We start from the raw sequence: 11,921 nt of genomic DNA, 5'->3' as shown, positions 1-11,921 counted from the left end.
TGGTTCAAAATCAAATGTCTGTTGTACAGTACCCATGGCATATCACAAGCTAACATCATGCATTTATCTGAAGCATGAATTTTCTCTATTCTAAATAAATTAAAGCACTACTTTTGTAATACTGAATATAATATATAAATTTTGTTCAGTGCCTTTAGGCTAAGACTTTAAATAATGTTTGTCCTTGAAATAGGATGTTTTCAGTTCACAGTGATCAGAATCCTCTTCCTACAGAACCCCACAGTAAACATATCTTTTTTTAAATTTTTTTAGTTGTTGATGGACCTTTATTTCAATTATATACAGTGCTGAGAATCAAAACCAGTGTCTCACACATGCTAGTCAGGTGCTCCACCAGTTAGCTACAACCCCAGCCCCAGAAAACATATTTAACTCTTCTTCTATTATGGATATTTCAATCTAAAAGTTTAGGAATAATTTCCTAAATGGTTTGGGGTTTAGCTTTGTTGATAGATCTTTCAGAGGTCCTATTTGAATGACTCTTAAACTTGGGCCTGGAATGGAAAGAGTAGAGGTTTTGAATTCCATGTTTGTAGTAATTTTTTAGTAGCAAGTTCTTCAGTGACAATATCAACAATTGAGGAGTAGAAATCTCAGAGTAAGAAAAAAACTACATCAATTTTTTTTGCATTGTAGCCAATATTTATCACACTTTTCACACCCACAGGTGTTGTGAAGAGATATATAACTCATGATCAGAGATGAAATCAGACTTGGAGAGGTAGTTGGGCATTTCAGATTATCTAGAGCCACCTCATCAGGTGAGAAGTCACTAGAAGAACTGAGTAGTGTGCAAATGGGTGGGTCAGAAAAACTACCTGGTAAAATTTAAAAACCCTGACTTCCATCAACCTAAGATATGAAGAGGCATTTGTGGAGTTACATAACCAAAATATGAAAGGAGTAGAGGCCAAGCAACATGGAAGGCTAGCTGAAAACTGGTCATTTAATTGATTTCATGAAAACTGTCTCTTCCAACTGCTTAGTCACCAGCTTCACATTCTCTTTGTGTGCGAACTTCTTCTGAACATTGAAAATGTGGCAGTAGGTTTCTCAATCTTTTGCCCTAACAGCTTCTTATCTACCAAGAAAATCTATATTTTACAATTCCTGACACTAAAATCTTACTGGCCTAGCTGGGATCAAATGCTTCTTGAACCAAGGACAAATGATTTAGGTTAGTTTGCAGCCTGTGAGGGTTCCTGCTAATAACCAAGGAGAAATAGTGTAAGGGAAGAGGAAGATGAGTAGGGGCACTTGTCTTGCACTCTGGGCTCAACAGTGAATCAAAGAACCCTTGGTTTCCTAAATGCTCCTGCTTAACACTCAGGTTGGAAGATTTTACACCCGATGTGCTTACATTTGGTTGACCTGGATTCACCATTACAGAAATCACTTTTTAAAGGATATTTAAATACACGTGGGTCAGAAGGATCAACTTTTCTTTGAATTGTCAACTGCCCCCAATTTCTCATATTATGTGTCAGAATGGCTCTATGTTGTATGATGCAATATGTACATGTGGGCCCAATAAATTTCCCATTGTATTGAATTGCTCATATACTTTATGAAATGACTTTTTTATTATTATTTTTTAATTTTTTAGTATTCTCCCCCAAATGTTATTTTGTTTTCTGCAAAACCATGTTTGATGTTGACTTTCTTCAAAAAGACTTTCTTCTTTGCTTTGAAACACAAATTAAGATAACATATAAATGGCCTGAGCCTGCATGTACTATTCACATACAATTTTTTCTTCTTACACTAAAAACTGTATAGTCCTTTAGTTTTCAGAACAATCAATGATATTGCTTCAAATAGGCATGGGCCAAATATCTAGAGGAACTTTGTTAGTACTATTAATTGGATAGCAAATTAATAAGAACAATTCAAATATTATTGTTTTCTTACTACTATAATCAATTCACTATTATTTAGAACATATTTTGAATTTCTGAAAGAAAATAAAAATTATTATGCTATGTTGGCTATATATGAAATTCAGAAGAATGAATATTTATATGTATATATATGTATATATGTGTGTGTGTATCTTTTTCACATACTTACAAAATCCAGCTTCAGACAAAATTAATAAACTCTGGTGATCCACCACAAACAGTGGTACTTACGAGATCTATTTAGGGAACAAAAAGTCACCAAGTTGAAGAGAAAGTGCTTTGTGGGTGTAATCAGGATATTGGCTTCAACATTACTATACCTGCGATGTTGAGAGTCACAATGTCATAAATACAGGACTTTTCCTCCTGATAGTTCTTTTGTATGGTAGGGTAACATAAAGGAAAAAGAAAAAAAATCAACAAAAATTAATTTTGGGAGATTTTATTAGGAAAATTCAGTTTACCATGTCAGGGGAAAGTGCCACTCTTCCACCCACTGCATCTCAGAGAGTGAAACCTTCAGTAACATTTTACAAAGTAAAATATTAGAGTGGCTTCTTCAGTCCACTATCAGTTCAGTGCCCGTGTAACCATAGCAACCCCTGTGTATGAAGGAGCAAGGCAAGTTGCCCCTGACCCTGTCTTGCCCATATGTCTTGTCTAATACTCAATATTCTATGATTTATAGCTCCAGTAGCAAATTAAGCATGTTCTCTCATTATTTTCAGATTCTTTAGTTATTTTCTTTCTGTCTTCTAACCCATAATGAGGAGCTATGAAGACAACAGATTATCTGTTGTAACTTCGCTTGAATTTTTCCATATTGAACATTGTTGTAACTAGGTAAGAATCCCCCTTGAAAGACCAGAGCCTTCATCCCTATAGATTTATGAAATTCTAATTTGGTTTTCTCACATAGACATAGGAGAAAAGAATAAGAATTAAGTAGACCATGAACTTTGTTGGTTAGGGACTGGTGCATTTCTAATCCCAACCCTGCACAAATCCTACCTAAAAGAGTTGAGGCAAGTCATTTCCATCTCTGTCTCTGTTTCTGCATTTTCCAAACTGGGACGTTGACAAACATTTTTTTCAAATCCTCAGAGATGATTTAATGAGATTGCATCTGAAATTCCCCTGGCATAGCATGAGCAGAACTACAATTAATTGTAGCAAATGATTTTAACCAAAGGCTTTGTTTCCTTTCTGCAACCACAATACAAAGTAGAAAATGAGAACTGCAAAATAATTTGGGGTGAGTGACAAAAATGAAGCAAAATTTTAGAAATAAATAAAAGAACCTGCAATTTGCTGGTGCCTTGGCATCAGTTCCAATGTAACAAATTCGAGATGTTGCTACTATTAGCATGTGTGACACGTCCTCAAACAGGCCATAAATACCGTGGGTTCTATAGCCGACTTAGTGTGCTCCTCTTTTCAAGGCACCTGCAGAGGGCAGCTTGATAAAGTAACCTCCCTGAGCTTCTGAAGTGACTTTGATGTCATGAACCCTTTACAGAAGCACCTTAAGAAAGGAGGTCTGGGTCTTTGGAATCATTGTACACTGAGCTGTTCCCACAATATTTTTTGATATCCCACAAAATAGAAACAACCCAAGTGACAGGAGCTCTTGTAGTTGACATTGTGGATTGAATAGGATATCAATGCAAAAAAGCCATCAGCGTCTCTCAGGAATTTCTCTCCTTAGTTTCTACGGGACTAGGAAAATAATCACCAATGCCACGTCATATTTCTCTTTCCTAAGAACAGAACTGGAGACTTCTAAATTCCCAAAGGCTAGATGTGCAAAAACAACTTTAGAGCAGACTCTGGATCAGTATTTCAATGGTCATGTTACATTGTGAGAAGTGAATTTTAAGACATCAAGGTCATTCAGAAATGTTAGTTGTCATTTTCTAGCTGTCACAGGGAGAGGAAGCAGAGAAAGGGCCCCTCATTCTGTATCAGATGACAAGGGTTCTAATCCCAGCTCTGTCACTAGGCAATTATGTGAATTAATGTAAATCATTCAATAGCTCTGGACCTAAGGGTCCTCATCTATGCAGAGTAAATTATTTCTGAGCTCCCATCCAGGACTAAGATTCTACAATCTATACCTTCAATTTGATTCTGCTCATAGAAAAGACAGATTGAATGCACTTTCAGAAGTGCTAACCATCTTTCCTGAGAGCACTTGCACACAAGGTTATTAGGTAAATAAAAAGAGTTTCTATTTGCCAGAAAAAAAAATCTCTTGGCACTATGGCTTCATATAAATATTTAATACTTTAATATTATAAAGTCTATGCATATAACATTTTCAATTCCTTTCAGTTTATTTAGCAAGTGTGAATTTTGTGAACATGAAATGCCAGACCTCTAATCATCTCTTAATTACTGGCACTCTTCAAATACCCCCAAACTGGAACTGTTTTAGAATTTTTTAAGTAATTATTCAACAGTGATTTTTTGATGCACAAATAATACTTATTTACTTTATTTTCAAATTCTGTATCTATTGCAACAGCATCTATGTTGAATCATATATTCACCAACTAAATTTCCAATGAATAATATGATGATTTTGGCTTGCCATAAATGTAGCCATTCATCATGAGTGATTTTCCTCATTGACATAGATCCAATAATGTTCATGTTTTATGATGCCAGCAATTATAGAACACAACATTGATGCCTTTCATCCCTGTGTACTACATGATATTATAGCTTAAATTCACATCCATCAACCATCAGATAGGATTTTCACAAAATTTCATTGGAGCACATTGCTGGATATGGTAAAATAAAATCTGCAAACTTCTTCCATCCTGGCCTCAAGATGAATCACAACAGACCTAAAGCTAATCACTTCCATAATTCTATCTTAAATGAGCTATGAAAATACTAAACCAAAAATATTCCAATGACCCATCTGAAATAATATTGTAAGAGTAAAATGTTGTAAAGGATATTTTTATATATGCAAACTCTGACACAACTAAATTGTGGACATTCAGATTGCATTTTCTGTTTTTTTTTTACTTCATTATTTAATGTCTTAAAATTATTGAGCCCCTTTATAAAACAAAGCATTAGCAATAATAATAAATGATTCAGAACACATTTATAATTAAGGAAGCTGAACAAATCATCATCTTATTAAACAACAGATATGTATTCAATCTTAATTGGTAAAGTTTGTTTTCCTATATATGAATTGCCCATGGGAAGAGATAAAGGTTAAGGAAATTTAGCTTATACTCTCAGGGATCATGTAGGAGTACAAGATACATCATAAATAACATTCTTTGGTTTGTGTTCAATAAAATACATAGATATCAATACTGTTCATAAAGTTCCTGTGATAAGTCAGTTTGCCCCTCTATTGGACATTTTTATGGTTTGGATGTCATGTTAGGTGTCCCAAAAAGCTCTGTATGACACAATGCATGAAGGTTTGGGGAAGAAATCATTGAGTTATAGGGGCCTTAACCAATTCAGCAAATTCATCAGTTGATGGGATTAATTGAGTGGTAACTGGAGGCATTAAGGGTGTGGCTAGAGTCAGTGGGGCATGGGGTTGTGTGGTTTGGGGATATATATGAATGTATGTGTATATATATATATATATATATATATATATGTATATATATATATACATATATATATATATATATATATATATATATATATATAAATCTCTCTCTCTCTCTCTCTCTCTCTCTCTCTCTCTCTCTTCTTTCTGATCATGATGTGAGTCACTTCCCTCTGCCATAGGCTTCCACCTCATCATTCTATCTTACCTGGAGCCATGAGGAATGAAGCCAACTGTCTATAGATGGAGATCTTTGACACTGTGAATCCCCCCAATAAACTGTTTCTCCTCTACAGTTGTTGTGGTCAAGTCTTTAAGTCACAGGAGCAAAAAAGCTGACTAAAGCAGACATTGTAGATATAAAGGAGGCTGAGTCCAGGTTCTGGCCTCAAAGGCCTCAGTGAGTGGTAAAAACCAGAAAACAGCTAGATGTCAATAGATATGATGCTCTTTTAGGTTCATGTGCTGCTCCACATGAGGAGGGCAGGAGAGTCTTCACAAAAGAAGGTTGCTAGATGGACAAAAGCATGTCTTCATACAGGCAATAGTAAATTGATAAATTTGCATTTTGACATCTATATACACACTTTAGTGATAGTGAGTTTGATCAACACAACTCAGCCAATCAAAGTTTTTCTTAGATCAGTAATTTTCCTCATCAGTAGACAATAACATATGATGTATGGTTAAGGTTGACTTAGCACTGAAGTGCAGTAATAAAATCTGTCTGATTTCTTTTTGCAACTTTTTTAATGTCTTGGCAACTGTAACATATATGAGTCTAGTAAGTAATAAGGAAGTCACTCAATAACAACAGTAAAATATTTGTATGAATCACAAACCATTGAGCTGAGTATACTCACTTTGTGAATCTAGAGGGTCATAAACATAAAGAAATTAATGTTAACAAAAATGTCCTCTGCTTTGTGACATGTGATTTAATAGATACACATATAAAGTACTTTAAGAGCACAAAAGAAGAGATACCTATATGGTCTGTTATGTCCTTTTTGTTCATAGATTCTTAACTGTATGAACTTTGTTCATGAGTTCTCTCCAGTCAATGACAGAATACAATAGACAACTGATTTACAATGTAAAATATATCTGGCTGGAGTTATCTAGGCACCATTCAAACTGTAAAGTAACATTCATACAATAAACCAAATGAAGCATTTCTAAAGCAACTGGTTGCAGAATCATGCTCCTGATATATACCCTACATATCTTTTTGAATATATCCATTAGCATCACTGATCATGCAGAATGCAGATGAGCAAATCCAAAATCTCTACCAGGGTGTTAGTAGAATAAGCTAAATTGTATTCATTGAAACAATGGCAACTCCAGTAAAATTCACTGGAGTTTGAAGAAGTCTTAATTTTGTTTCTTTGTAGAGTTAAATATGGGTTTCCAAAAAATAGAAAATTCAGAAAAGAAAAACCTGATTTCAAAAACAAAATAAAAAAAATCATGCAAAGATATTAAGCTGCAGCCTTTAAAGAGGGAACATTGAGAAAAAATATACTTTCATTATAAGAAAGAATGCAAACCCACGAAAAGGATATCCAGATAAAGAATGGAATCACACAGAGCAATGTGTATAATATGCAACATTAAGGATGTCTGAAACTGAAGGTCTATTTCTTTAATTCACATATATTTCAACATTACCATCCTTTACTGTCATTCATTGATCCATTCAGCAGCCTGAATTAGGACCATTTTCTGCATATCCCTTCAACATTAATTGTTTATTAATACTGACTACACTGTTACATACTGGGAATGTTGAATTTCCTTCTGTGTATGAGTGGAAAGCAATAGAAATAAAGGGGAAATTTCCATGCAAGAGATATGTTGTCATTGGAGCAAAATCTCACTTTTCATCTGGCTTTTCGTTTTATTTTAAACCAGAGTATGTGGATATCATTTCAGAATATACAAAAGCTTCAAGGAGTTCCTAGTTGAATGTACATGCTTGAAGGGAAAAGGATCTATATGAGCATTGTTAATTAGAACTATACTTAATCACTAGAAAATGCAATTATGAGTCCATCTACTCAATATGTTGAGAGTTCTCAAAACTCAAAATTCTGAAATTAGTGTCTGTTTTCTAAGGACTAGATTGTATTTTTTCAAAGGTTACAAAAAGAGACAGAGTCAACATCGTTTTTATCTATCTGCTTCAAAGAAAGTTGAAATGCTGTTATTTAAAAACGTGCCCAGCTTAAACACTACCCACAAACCATCTGATATTCTTATCTTTTAAATTCACTCTTCATGCTGATGTTAAAACTCAAGTACATTTTTCACAAAGGCAAATTTCTGAGGTTTTTAACCTCAAGAGCCTGAAAGAAAAAATACACACAGTCTCCTAAGCACATCAAGTACATTTCTGCAAAGTGTACTTGACATGAGGAAAATGACAATCATATTCCAATGACAATAAAAACTGAGAAAATAAACATGCCATCACATATTTGGTTAAATGAATCAATCAATAAATAAACATTTAAAAACTCATGCACCTTTAAGTTTTTACTAACAATATTACAGATATTTAAAACAAGCAGGTTACTTGACTTATCACTTTCTTACTTACATATTTTACAACTAAGGATAACTTCCTCCATTTTTATGTTAATTGGACAGCCTCCATGTGAGGTAGGCAAGTTATCTGCCTAACTCCGAGCTACATTTCCAGCCTGTAAAAAAATAGAGTTAAATAGATAATCCATACTGATTAGTTTGGGTGGAATGTCCTTTCAGTATCTTACCCTTTGCTCTCATGTATACAACCAATTATTTCTGCTGAGGTGACATTGCTTTTTGTGCTACAGTGGAGAACAAGATGTGTGAGATACTATTTCTGCTATATACTAATTACTTAACTGGAGAGGCAAATCTAGACAAAGCATGTATAAAGGATGACTATATGTCATAAAAGACATGATTATTTCAGTTGTTTAAAAAATGTTTTCTGAATACTAGTGTTCTGTGCTCAGTTATTTTTCAGTTCTATCCAAGCTATTATATTGTTTAAAAGGTTTTGCTCAGAGTAAAGGTTGGCTTTTTATATTATTAAACAGTCATTAGAAGTTGCTGCATAGGGAACAAATAACAAAGTAGAAGAGAAGAGGAGAAATATCTTTAAGAAGACATGTTTGAGAGAAGAAAGTAATGGTAGAAGAAGCCTTCACAGAGAAAACAGTGATCCACTGCCATAGGTTCCTGGGCTCTGGGAGGACTGAATATGACGTAAGTGCAAACCTGATCCTATAAATGAGTCAAACCATGGACTTACAAATATGCTGTCCCACTAAAGGAAACATTGCCATATGTTAGGACCACTTGCTAACAAACATGGAAATATCAATCATTCCAGAGATTCAAAAGTATATAACTTGGCTTTGATCCACAGGTTTGGAATATGGACAGGATTCTCTAAAATCTGAGTAAGTTTGGATACAGGCTGATTTCATTTTACAGAAGCTATTTAAGAGTCCCTTTGGGATTAGAAGACAAAAAAAGAGAGACTGGTACTTACATGATGCACCAGTCCAGACTCTAGTACTAGGAAGATTTGAAAACTTCATGTTTTGGGTGTTTTTTCCCCCATAGAGGAAGAAACAGATTACTATTCTTAGGATAGTTCTCTTCATACTCAATAAAACTGACAAAAGAGTGAAAAAGAGGGACAGATTGATAGGTCTACACATACAGAGAAAAACAGACATGTAAGGGGGGAGAGAGAGAGAGAGAGAGAACACTTTAGGACACTGTGTGACTCTTTTAATTCAAATATGCTGGGTTTCTCTACCCTAGTGCAAGTTTAAGTGTAGCCATATAGATTATGAATAATATAGAAAAAAATTGAATGCAATGCTTTTCAACCATTATTAAACTTTAGAATGACCCAGAAGAGAAAATTTATAATAATAAAATACTGGGTCCCAACACTGACCAATTAATTAAGTTATAATTTCTTAAGATACATATCTCCATAAGTAATTCTAACAAACAGTAAGTACTAGAAATTACTGCCCCAAGGTATACAAAGAGAACGAGATATATTTTCATAAAGTTGAGTATTTATCATGTTATTTGAATTTGTACACATTTATGGTGAAAAATATTGTCCATGATTCAAGCACTAAGAACGGGTATAATAAATAATAGTAAGAGTATTCATTGAACTTAAGGAATTTCAGATTAATATAGTAAGCTTTCCTTCAGATATCCAATATTCTTCACATGCTCCAAGTGCTACATAGCTTAATGTCCACATTCACAACTTTTTTCTTAGGTAGAAGGATGGATGGATAGATATTAGATAGATAGATAGATAGATAGTAGATAGATAGATAGATAGTAGATAGATAGATGGATAGAACCAGTTATTAGACTTTGTCATTGCATTTTTGTTAGTGCTGATGGAAAGACAGATGTAAGCTAATGGGAAATTTCTTTTTGGCACGCCTGCTGTGGTACTGCAGTAACTGCCCATAGACTTGACTTGTAGAGTAGTTATGTGACAAACTGACCTATCTGTATATTCATACCTCATCTCTAGAATTTGGGTGATAATATTTACCACAATCATAAATAGTCTAAATCACTTTTAAAAGATAAATAAAAATATAATGATAATACATTATGTCAATGAAAATGATAATAAGCTATTGGTAGTAAAATCCTCTTTTCACATACCACTCAGCATAGGTTTTTCTTAATGTTTTCTTTATATTGCACACACATATATACTTAGTTTTAAAAATTAAGAACCAGGTATAAGACTACAAGATTTGAAAGAATATGAGACTGAGATTATTTTCCTCACTATTAGAGTAGCAAGTAAGTATCCAGCTTGAAGCCAAGAGTGGTAAAGAGAAAGCAAAACATCTATATACTAGAATCTTTCTGAATATCGGTGCTCCAAATAATACAAACTCAAGGGAATGGAAAGATTAAAAACAAACAAACAACAACAACAACAGTAACATCAATAAAACAATAGCATCAATAAAACAAAACAGAATGCTCAAATCTACCATAGAGTGAACTTCTCTGAATCTCTCTAGAATGTTGATCATCGACACTTCAAATTTGTTATCTTAAACTTCCCCTATCAGATCTCTTTGGTTTTGTGCCCTGGTTTTATATTACCTCTTGTTTCACAATTCTCCTCATTTCTTTCTTTCTATTTATTTATTTGTTTACTTACTTATTTTTCAGTGTTAGTCTTGGCTTGAACCTCAGGCACATGCTACAGCTTCCCAGTGAAGCAGGTTGCCAATCTGAATCTGTGTAGCTCAAGTCTTTAGAAAAATTGACATTGAACTTTACTGTTTACACAGGATTAGTTAGTTAAACAAATGATATGAAATATGCAATTCCACTACATATAGGTAAGAATTACAATACTTCAAACTAGCATGAGAAAATTATGTCTTCAATATATTAATTGATTGCCCTACTGGCTTTTCCCAAAGGTAAGCTAATAAAACCGGGTCTGGAGAGAAGAGTAATGAGAAGGTCAATTGGTAACTAAAATTAAATGGTGAAGAAGAGCGATCTGGCCCAGGAGAAAACTGGATCCTTCCATCGCAGAAAAGCAAGGAACATAACACAGGCCCTCAAGGGATATTCTGTCTCATAACAACACTCCTCCTGCCATCCAGCAACAAAGCTCTGGTCTCATAGCCGCCTCCTCCAGCCCACATTCCATTCAAACATGCAGGCAACAAATTGTTCAAAAAGTTCTGGTTCCCTGTGAAGGTTATGCCTAGACACCCATTTCTGAAAGTAAAGTCGGCCTGTATATTCTGACCACATTTTCTACTAACAACTGTTTTTATCTGAGATGAAAAGTAAGATGCTGCAACAGAGACTTAGAATGATAGTGGCTAAAGAAAACCGAGATATGCAAGTCACTTTCTCTCATATAATAGTACTTAAGGCTCAGGTTTCTGTACTGCACACAAGCCTATGAACTGAGGGAGAAAGGGAGAGGACAGGAGGACACAATGGAGTGGGGATGGAGGGAGGGGGCCAGGACAGGGTGAGGAGCAGAGAAGGGAGCCTTGTTGTTCTCTGGAGGCAGAACTGAAGGGGAAGGACCATATAGGTATCTATGGGTGGGGCTGTTGTACCACCACCACTAAAACTAAACTAAACCAAACCAAAACCAGAACTCACAGAAGCACAGTAGGTGGCTCTTCAGATTGTCAGACCCAGTGCTTTGTTCTATAATGTAGAGTAGCCAATTGCAAAGAGTAAGATCATATTCACAAGCAAGTTACAATCTGTTTTATGTTAACCTCCCGGCAGGGGGATAAAGGTGGACATTTGCTCTGTCATTCCAGTTTGGTAGTAGAACAAACAAATCTGTAAAGAGCTCT

Source organism: Marmota flaviventris, chromosome 7, assembly GCF_047511675.1.
Source record: "Marmota flaviventris isolate mMarFla1 chromosome 7, mMarFla1.hap1, whole genome shotgun sequence".
Taxonomy (NCBI): Eukaryota; Metazoa; Chordata; class Mammalia; order Rodentia; family Sciuridae; genus Marmota; species Marmota flaviventris.
Note: the sequence above shows the minus strand (reverse complement) of the source record.